The sequence below is a fragment of the Ochotona curzoniae genome, unplaced genomic scaffold, assembly GCF_017591425.1.
Source record: "Ochotona curzoniae isolate NIBS_2020 unplaced genomic scaffold, NIBS_Ocur_1.0 contig_2754, whole genome shotgun sequence".
In the NCBI taxonomy this organism is placed as follows: Eukaryota; Metazoa; Chordata; class Mammalia; order Lagomorpha; family Ochotonidae; genus Ochotona; species Ochotona curzoniae.
The window spans coordinates 435,926-443,755 of NW_024465582.1; positions in this window are offsets into that span (position 1 = coordinate 435,926).

Here is a 7,830-nt window from a genome sequence, read left to right on the forward strand (position 1 = left end):
TGGTCCCTGCCAAGCCTCTGGGAGTCCTGAATCAATTCCCCTTCCTGCTTTTGGTCCTGCTTCCCCTCTGGTGGGCATCTGGGCTGTGGGTTTCTATGTTTTCTATGTTTTCCAAAACTGAGGGGTCAGGACAGACCCTGTGTTCCAGGCACGGCTCTAAGTGGCCTTCTAGGGTGGCCGGGTGGCTCGGAGGGGCCTGTCCCCTGGTCTCTAGAGAGTAGTGGCTGAGGGGGGAGGTGTTGGCTCCGGAGCTAGGCCCAGGTGGGAGCGGGCAGGAGAGGTGCAGAGGAGTGTCCTGGTGTGGCAGTCTGACTCTGGCTGCCCGCGGTGGCCTTCCCAGCCCTGCAGAGAGCTCCTCGTGTGGACAGGATCCTAGTCCTTGACCCCTGCACCCACCCGGCAGAGGCAGGATTGTGCAGTCGATGCAGCCTAGACAGTGGGCCTCCTGTGCTGGGGGGTCGGGGACAGCCCTGGCTGAAGGTCCGAGCCTGTGTCCAGTGACTGCGACAGCAGGAGATCTGGCTGTTCCACCCTGGGCAGCAGGGGGCACTCTCGGGCCGGCAGCAGGGCCTAGCGGCTGGAGCACGCTCACCCCTCAGAGGCTGGCATCAGTATTACAGCAGGGTCTACTGGGCACTCCAGGGTGCTGCTTGGCTGACCATGCCTGACTCTGGAAAGCTCCAGGCGGCGTTCTCAGAGACAAGACAGGAGCTGGCACATCTGTCCTCAGAGGTGACCCCTGGGGCTGTTGTCACCCAGGACTGCGGGGACAGACCTGCATTCAGTGTCTCCTTGTCTAAGTTCCCCAAGGGCCTCTGAGGTTGTGGGGAAGGGAGTGCCTTACAGCAAGGGCCTGCGTATGGGAACATGCCTTGTGTTGTCTAGTCAGAGATGTACACGGCTCCATAGGCTTACATCAGGCTGGAACTGCTGTGTTGGATACAGATGCCCCAGACTGCTGTGTGGACCGCCTTGCTCTATGGTGAGCCCGGTGCTGGGCAACTCCACAGATCTGGGTGGGATGGTGGCACAGGGTGGGCTCAGTCTGGTTCAGGTGCAGCTGTGCTGCAGGTGCTGGCTTAATTGCAGGCTGGTGGTCGTTGCGCGGGTGTCGGGTTAGCCTTTGCTCGTGGTACTGAGGTCAGCTCAGCCAGCTGCACACTCAGCCCTCATCAAACCCAGGTGTGTCTGTAGCCTGGCCAGCTCCCTGACCTAGGGCTGTTGCATTTAGCCAGAATCCCTTACCAAGAACCAGTGAGCCAATGCTTCCATTGCCGGTGCCCACTCTTCACCCTGCTGGCCACCCTGCCAGGTCTCCTTTCTGAGCCTGCCATGTTCCATGTGCTTACTTGAAGGGGAAATCAGGTCTACAACAAGGCCTGTGGAACATTCCAGGACAGCTCTCTGGGTTTTACCTGCCTCAGAGGCTCCAGGCGGTGAGGACCAGGCCCTCACACCCCGGTGCCAAGGCTGGGTAGGGCCTGCGCAGCCCCCTGCCAGGTTAGCTGTGAGGTATCTTCCTCTCTCTGCTCTTCTTGGTGGGAACCAGCCCTGCCCTGCTGTGGCCTCAAGGCCCAGTACTCTAGGTGTGCCCTGTGAGGTCACTGCTGGCCTCTGACTGGCACTGGCTCCGGCCCCCTACCCCAGCTGGCCATGGAGCTGAACCGCAGAGAGCAGGGCGGGGGGGGGGGGTGCGTTTGCCCTTGGCCCCTGGTGTCTGTGACTTGGCCCCGCAGGTCTTTATCCTGGGATGCTCGTGGAGTCCTAGGTGTCCTGAGCGCTGTGTGATAGGGCACGGCTGGCAGCGGCGGGCTTTCTCCCCAAGCAGTCTAACTAAAGGTCTCATTTGCAAAGAGTCAGAGGGAGTTGCAGGTAATTGGTGTGTGCCACCCGTGCCCCAGGGCTTACGGCGTTGATGGACCCCAGTGCTCACGTCAGGTAATTAAAGCCGAGGCGCCGTGCCTGCCTTAGGTGGGGGTGTGCGGTCAGCAGCAAGACAGCAGGCAGCGGGGACGGGCTAGCCAGTGTTCCCTTGGGCCCTAGTGCAGGGTGGGCCGGCTGGCTGACAGCAGGCACCACACGAGGTGCGAGGGAGGCTCCAGAGTAGCCCCAGCTGCCTCTGCCATGATGTCAGTGGCCGGGAGAGAGTCGCCTGTGCTCAGGGTCTGGAGGGCAGTCCTCGTCGCAGCCCATGCCCTCCCCCCGAGATGAGTAGGGGTATAAGGATGTGTTGGCGTGCAAGAGACACGCAGCTGACAGGGCCTCCCAGTGATGCCATCAACGGCAGTGTCATGTGACGGTGACGTCACTGGGTGATGTCACATGACTGATGTGTCTGAAAGGCAGTGTTACAGAGTACGGGCTGCCTGCCTGGGATCTTTATGACAGATTCCAGGATGGTCAGGGGGAAACTTTGTGTCTGCTTACACAGCTCTGGGGCAGATGCCACATATCCAGGGATAGAGTGACGTGGGCAATCTGCTCCTGTAATTCTATCTTCCCAGCCAATGAGATGCTGGCAGACCCTGAGTCAGGGCTGGGCACCTTGACAGGCCATGGTGACTATCATGAGGGGAATTTGTTCAGCCTTGGTGGGTGTGGAGGTCTCAGAGGTGGCCAGCCATCCTGGCCAGGTCCCATGTGCACCCCAGGAAGCAGCAGCAAGGGCTCAGGTGCATGGGCTCCTGTGCCCACCAGAGGCACCCAGATGGAGCTGCTGGCTCCTAGCCATTGCAGCCGTCTGGGGAGTGATCAGCAGAGGGACCATCTCTGTTTCTCTTTCTGCCTTTCAGTACTTGTGTTTCCAAAACAAGACTGTACACACGTGGCACGGTTGTCCAGTCACCATTGGTTCAGGGGCCACACGTCGGCTTGCTAGGGTCCAGCCTGGAGTGCTGCCCTGCCCGGAAGGCCTCAAAGACCTCCTGTTATCCAGCCCACCCCAAACCACATTCTTTCACAGGGGCAGTAGGTGACAGATGACAATTTCAAGACCATGGTCCCAGGGCCTGAGCTGTGTGGGCTGGGTGGGTGGCTGATGGCCTGTAGGAGCCACTTCTGCAGCCCCTTCACTGCATGGTCGCCTGCAGTTCCTTGTGTCACAACTGTGGGCTGACTGTGTTTGCTCATGTGAGACTAGCCGTCCTAAGAGACACCCTTTGCCCTGCGTGCCCACAAGGGGTAGGAAGGGCTCTGTGGGCCTGCCCTCCTCCTGTGGACCCAGGTCCTGCAGCCTGGGCATGGAGTCACCTCGAGCCAGAGCTGAGGGTACAGGACTGCCAGGTGCTTGAGTACACAGTTCTCTGCTTGCCCTCTGACCACGGGGAGAAAGACACAGGAGAGTTTGTGCAGTGTGCAGGTCGGCCCAGCTGTGGGTGTGCAGTGTGCAGGTCGGCCCAGCTGTGGGTGAGCACAGTGTGCAGGTCGGCCCAGCTGTGGGTGTGTACAGTGTGCAGGTGAGCCCAGCTGTGGGTGAGCACAGTGTGCAGGTCGGCCCAGCTGTGGGTGAGCAGAGCATGCGGGTCGGCCCAGCTGTGGGTGAGCAGAGCGTGCGGGTCGGCCCAGCTGTGGGTGAGCAGAGCGTGCGGGTCGGCCCAGCTGTGGGTGAGCACAGCGTGCAGGTCGGCCCAGCTGTGGGTGAGCACAGCGTGCGGGTCGGCCCAGCTGTGGGTGAGCACAGCGTGCAGGTCGGCCCAGCTGTGGGTGTGTACAGTGTGCAGGTGAGCCCAGCTGTGGGTGAGCACAATGTGTGGGTCGGCCCAGCTGTGGGTGAGCAGAGTGTGCAGGTCGGCCCAGCTGTGCGTGTGCACAGTGTGCGTGTCAGCCCAGCTGTGGGTGAGCAGAGTGTGCGTGTCAGCCCAGCTGTGGGTGAGCAGAGTGTGCGTGTCAGTCCAGCTGTGGGTGTGCACAGTGTGAGCGTCAGTCCAGCTGTGTGAGTGAAGTGTGTGAGTCCCTTGGATGACTCTCCCTGGGTGTCCGCTGGGCAGTGCTGGGTGAATCCGGGCCCCGGGTGCGTGGCAGCCTTGCTGTGCCCCTGCCTACCCTCTCAGTGCTGTGGGCTCAGAGTGCAGCCCTGGCCGCCTGTTCTTTCTCAGGAGATAGCGGGGGAGGAAGGACGCTGATAAGGACTCTCAGCAGGGTTATCGGCTGCCCTCTGGAGCAGCTGCCAGGGGAGTGTTGTCACCTGCAGATGGAGACCAGGCTGAGCTCCACAGGTCAGGGCAGGGTGGGGCCTGTCAACAGTCTGGGGCCAGCAGCAGAGCCAAGGTTGTGGGCAGAGCTGGTCCCAGTGGCTGGGGTGGCACGACTTAGGTTTGGGGAATGCCTGTAGGGGGCTGGAGCAGGGAACCCGCACATGGTGCCCTTCTCACGCGGCCTGCTCTGGCAGTCTATTTTTTCTTTTTTAAAGTGGATCATAAACCTTAGTGCAAATTGAAATTATCTTGCTTTCTAGTCTTTTTTTTTTATTGCAAAGTCAGATATACAGAGAGGAGGAGAGAAAGAGAGGAAGATCTTCCGTCCAATGATTCATTCCCCAAGTGACCGCAATGACCAGTGCTGCACTGATCTGAAGCCAGGAGCCAGGAATCTTCTCCAGGTCTCCCACATGGGTGCAGGGTCCCAAGGCTTTAGGCCGTCCTTGACTGCTTCCCCAGGCCACAAGCTGGGAGCTGGATGGGAAGTGGAGCTGCTGGGATTAGAACTGGTGCCCATATGGGATCCCAGCACATTCAAGGCAAGGACTTTAGCTGCTAGGCCACCGCACCAGGTCCTGCTCTGGCAGTCTTAACACCCCACACTGCCTAGAACACTGTGTTGCTTCTTGGGCCAGAGAACCATCCAAAAGCCAGTGCTCCTCCATGTACCTGCTGCCTAGAGTCACTGGAGCCTGAGGCCACACAGGATCCCTAAGCTGTCCCAATGGGCAGTGTAACACAGGGGCAGCGCAGTGGGTGATGGGAGGGAGGGGTGTGGGGGACGGTCACAGTGGGTGATGGGAGGGAGGGGTGTGGGGGGACGATCACAGTGGGTGATGGGAGGGAGGGGTGTGGGGGACGGTCACAGTGGGTGATGGGAGGGAGGGGTGTGGGGGGACGGTCACAGTGGGTGATGGGAGGGAGGGGTGTGGGGGACGGTCACAGTGGGTGATGGGAGGGAGGGGTGTGGGGGACGGTCACAGTGGGTGATGGGAGGGAGGGGTGTGGGGGGATGGTCACAGTGGGTGATGGGAGGGAGGGGTGTGGGGGACGGTCACAGTGGGTGATGGGAGGGAGGGGTGTTGGGCACCACCATAGTGGCCAGGCCATGAACTGCTCCAGATTACCCAGAGGGCCTGGCCTTGGCTTGGCTGTGCCTTGATTTCCCCTCAGAGTGAGGAGGGATGTGGGTACCCCCAAGGGCTGTTGGGATCACACTGCCATGAGGTGAACCACTTTACAGAGGGCCTGACCATGTGGTCTTCAGCACACACTGGGCACAAAGGGACAGACATGCGTGTGCCCGCACACATCATGGTGTGTGCACACATGAGCCACATTCCCATGAGCCTGGTTGCCATCATCTGACATTGTTGAGACTTGAGGCTATGTGCAGCATGCCCTGGGGAGCCACATCTCTCCCTCCAGCCATCCTGGCCTCAGCCGTGCCAGCAGTGACAGACGGGGCCAGGACGGGGGCCGGGGCAGAGCTGTCAGTTCTCACCTCTCACTGTCGGGCTGTGTCTCTGCACTGGCATTTGGACGCTCTCCTTGCTGCCACCGGCTAAGAGCCGGTGGCTGCCAGATGACTCCCGTCAACGGCTTGGGCCAGCACCTCACCCTGCAGGTCTGCGCATGGGTGGGGGCGGCGCATTCCACAGGCATGAGCCGGTGGTGACAGGTGCCACCTTGGCCCTCCGAGGGCCTGGGCCCGCTGACATGAAGACCCCAAGCCTGCAGGCCTGTAGGTGGAAACAGGAATGTGGGTGTCGGGGCCTGCAGGGGCCTGCCAGCCCCTCCCGCCACACACTTGGCCCACCTGCCTCCCCAGGGGGCCCAGAGGGCTGCATGTGTACCCCCTCCTCACATAGGCTCAGAATGACCCCGGGGAGGGCTCCTGGCACCTGCCCTGGGTGGTGCCCTGGTGGGAGGAGGGCCTGACTCTGGAGCCGTGAACTCTGTCCTGGGGCCTCTGCCAGAGCTGCAGCCCTGGTACACACCTAGCACATCTTGGCGTGCCTTGGACTTTCTGTCGCCCGCCTGCTTTGTGTCCATACCGTCTCCTTGTGCAGCTGGGCTTCCTGGTGACTTCCGGGTCTCTGTGGGCCTCTGTGGCTGCCTCAACCCCCACTTCACTCCCAGATGCAGGTGGGACACAGCACGCTTGGTCCTGTCTGAGCCACCATGCATACCTACACACAGCTCATACACACACAAGCACCTGACAGCCATACACGCACACACACCTACACACATGTAGGCATGCACACAGGCACCAAACATACCTAGCACACACACAACACATGCACACCCAGCTTGTTGTCTGGTCGAGGCTGCTGGGGGCTGCTTTCCCTGGCAGCTGCTCGGGCCGAGTGCCTGCTCCTTGCCGATGGCTGGGCTGGAGCCGTGAGGCACTGTCCCTGACTCCTGGCAGAGCTGGGAGAGGACGTGGCCTCCTCCCTGCTTGTCTGGAGCATGCTGGGGCTCAGGTGGCCATGGCCCTTTCTCCCTCTCCTGCCGGTTAAGACACCATCCTGGGGCCTCAGCCTGACGGCAGCAAAGCCCCATCGGGGAGCCCTGGGCCAGCGTCACGAGCTTCCTGTGCTTCCAAGATCCAGGCCTGGACACGGCTTGTGGCCGGGGGCAGCAGGTTGTGTGCTGTGGGGGTCCTGGAGGAGGGCACCCAGAAGAGGAGCCTGCATAGCGCTTAGAGAGAAGCCTTTTACTGTGCCCGTCCCCAGGGTCCCCGGCTGTGCAGGGAGGTGGCCTGAGCGCCTGTAGGCCCTTGGGTGCCCACCTGGTTGGGGGCTCAGCCTGGGCGCTGAAGAGGATGTGGCAGAGGCTGTGGGTGTGAAGTTTGGGTGAGCCCCAGCTGGGTCACAGCCCTGGGCACCCCTCTCAGGTGCAGTGGCCAGTGACCCTCGGGGCTCCTGCCACACCTTCCCACATGCTGCTGGCCAGGCACACAGTGTGTGTGTGACAGCCGAGCACAGAGGGTGTGTGTGTGATAGGCTGAGCACAGAAGGGGTGCGTGTGTGCATGATACATGGCCAAGCAGAGGGTATATGTGTGTGTGTGTGTGAGAGAGAGAGAGAGAGAGGGACATGGCCAAGCAGAGGGTGTGTTGGGGGGCATGGGTGAGCACAGTGTATGTGACATGGCAATGCCCGTTTGGTGACCTGGCTGAGATAGCACGTGTCAGGAGCCCTGACCTCCGGTGGCTGTGTGGATGAGGGCTGTACCAGGACAGGAGCACAGCCCACTCTGAAGTTGGGGTCCAGTGATTCCATATTTCAGGGTGGGGAGCTCGGAGCCCCAGCACCGTAGTGCTGTTGGGTGGACAGCCACGCACAGGGACAGAGAGTCACCCATAGCGTAGAGGGGGACCAGTGCCACACCCCAGGCCAGCGGTGGCTTCCTCTTTGACACTCTGAACGTGTAAACAGATGTGCACTGGTATACCAGGACGTGTTGTTTTTAAACGTGTTTATCTAAAGCCAGACCCAGAGGGGGGCAGAGATCTTCCGTGTGCTGGTCCATGCCCCAGATGGCCACAACAACCAGGGCTGAGCCAGGCAGGAGCCAGGGGTGGGGAATGCCACCAGAGGCCCCGGATTGGGGCCAGCATCTGCTG